Source organism: Tupaia chinensis, unplaced genomic scaffold (genome assembly GCF_000334495.1).
Source record: "Tupaia chinensis unplaced genomic scaffold, TupChi_1.0 Scaffold000037_18, whole genome shotgun sequence".
Taxonomy (NCBI): Eukaryota; Metazoa; Chordata; class Mammalia; order Scandentia; family Tupaiidae; genus Tupaia; species Tupaia belangeri.
This window is the reverse complement of record NW_006159476.1, coordinates 2117847-2120643: the sequence shown is the minus strand read 5'-3', so window position 1 is coordinate 2120643 and position 2797 is coordinate 2117847.

The window sequence follows — 2797 nt, the reverse complement described above, 5'->3', positions numbered from 1 at the left end:
TTTCCCTACCCCAATGTCTCCCAGAGTTTCCCCTGGTGTTTTCTAGAAGCAGTTTTATAGTTTGAGGTCTCAGATTTAGATCTTTGATCCACCTTGACTTAATTTTTTCAAAGGCGAGAGGTAGAGGTTCAGATTCATCTTTCTGCAGGTGAAAAAATCCAGTTTTACCAGCACCATTTGCTGAATAGGTTTTTCTTTTCCCATAGGATTGACTGGTAACCCTTGTCAAAAATCAGTTGATTATATGTTTGGGAATTTATTTCTGGGGACTATATTCTGTTCCATTGGTCTGCATGTCTGTTTCTGTGCCAGTACCATGAGGTTTTGATTACCACAGTTTTCTAATATATTTTTGGGTCAGGGAGTGAGATGCCGCCCACTCCACTTCTCTTGTGTAGAATTGCTCTGGCAATACGGGGTCTTTTATGATTCCAGACGAATTTTATGATTGTCTTTTCTAGGTCTGTGAAGAATGTGTCTGGTACTTTGATTGACATTGCATTAAACACGTAGATTAATTTGGGTAGAATTGCCATTTTGATTATATTAATTCTTCCAATCCAGAAACATGGGATGTCCTTCCACTTTTTTTGTCATTCTCAATTTCTTTTTTTAGCTTCTCATAGTTTTCCTTGTGGAGGTCTTTCACTTCTTTGGTTAGATTTATTCCTAAGTATCTTATACTTTTTGTGGCTATGCTATTTGGAAAAAAAATTTTTCAATTCTATCTCAGTCTGCCTGTTGTTTGTATAGAGAAATGCTATACATTTTTGTATCCTGATATTGATTTTGTATCCTGCAACTTTATTGTATTTGTTTATTACTTCCAGAAATGTTTTTAATGGAAACCGTTTGGTTTTCTATGTATAAAATCATGTCATCTGCGAATAGAGAGAGTTTCACCTCTTCTTTTCCTATTTAGATGCCTTTAATATTTTCCTCTTTTCTGATTGCGTTGGCAAGAACTTTCAATAATATATTGAAAAAAAAAAAGTGGAGAAAGTGGGCATCCTTGTCTTGTACCCAAAACGGGAAAGCTTTTAGCTTTTCTCCATTCAGTACCGGAGACCTGCTCCAGATGGGGTGGGTTGAGGCTTGTACACAGGAAGGCGACACAGATGAAAAGGAATTCAAGCAGAGACCTCAATGCTCTTTAGCATGTTCTCAGCCGACTACAGTCAGAGCCAGCTCAAGACTGCAGTGTCTGTGGCTAGGAAACATACATATTTATTGGGGATGTTTACAGGGGCAGGAGGGGTGAGTGGGAGGTAAAAGATTTACTCTAAGAAATTAGGTATTCAAAGTATAGGAACAATCATAAAACATGATGCACTGTTCTGTTTGATTAGTTATAATCAGTCACAATTCTCAGGGCGAGGGAGTCCATTTGTCTGGTGCATTTTCTTCTTAGATCTTCATTACCAGGAAGGGTCTTTTTGAAGAGGGGGCTTGCAGAAAGCTTAATAACTTCAGTCCCAGGCCAGGGTGGCAACATCACTGGTTACAAAGGCCTAGATAGAAATATTGTCTTGTTAAGTAAAGACACGGTTAAAATATACTAAAGTGGAATATCTATATTACAGCTAAGAGGGTGAGTCTATTGCCCATATGGGAAAGGAATGTGGTCTTGTAAGCAGATCAATGACTGACCTAAAGATTATTGTGTAATTGGGACCCCTACGTGCTGTTCTATACAATGGCTGTGGCTCGGGGGAACAGCAATCTTTCCTTGTCCTGAGATCAAAGGTGGCTCATGGTCTTTGTTTGTGTTATCAGTACCTCACAGATGAGCTCCTGAGCCTCTCCCAACTACTGAGGTCATTTCATCAATTTATTCGTTTTTCCATTAACCCAAACCTTTCTAATGCTATCTATGAAATCCCCAGTAGGAGAAGTGAATGCAGCATTCTTTATTGACATTTTCCAGGCAGGTGGGGTGAGTCTCATGGAAATAATTCCCGTTCACTGCCACATTAGGGATCTGCATTCCTTCAGGATTATTGTAAAAGTTATTTTGCCCTTACGGGGTACCATAATGACAGTACAACTCATAGCAGAGAAATTGAGCACAAACCACTACAACAAATACAGTTGAAATCGAGCTCGTAACTTGCAGTCTTGCTTGCAGTTCTTCTCAGCCCAGCCTTGCTTAGGCATGAGAGGCAGCTCCTTTTTGTTCTGCCTGTGTTGACTGTATGGTCTCTGCCAATTCAGGATGATGTTCACTATGGGTTTTCCATAGATAGCTTTTATTGCATTCAGAAATGCATTCGATGCCTATTTTACTGAAAATAGTCATCATAGAAGAAGGTTACATTTTGTCAAATGTTTTTTTCTGCATAGACTGAAAAGATCATACAATTTTTATCTTTCTTCCTGTTAGTATGGTGTATTACATTTATGGTTTTGCATATGTTGAACCAACCTTGCATTCCTGAAATAAAGCCTACCTGATCATGGTGTATGATCTTTTTTATAAGTTGTTGGATATGATCTGCTAGTATCTTGTTGAGAATCTTTGCATCTATATTCATCAGGAATACTGGCCTGTAGTTTTCCTTCCTTGTCCTGTCTTTATCTGTTTTAAGAACAAGGGTGATAGAGGCTTCATCAAATGAGTTAGGGAGAGATTAGCCCTTTTGGATCTTTAGAAAGAACTTGAGCAGAATGGGGGTTAACTCTTCTTTGAAAGTTTTGTAGAATTCAGAAGTGAATCCATCAGGACCAGGGCTTTTCTTTGTTGGGAGGTTATTTATTACTGATTCAATTTCCTGGCTTGTTATGGGCCTATTCAGAC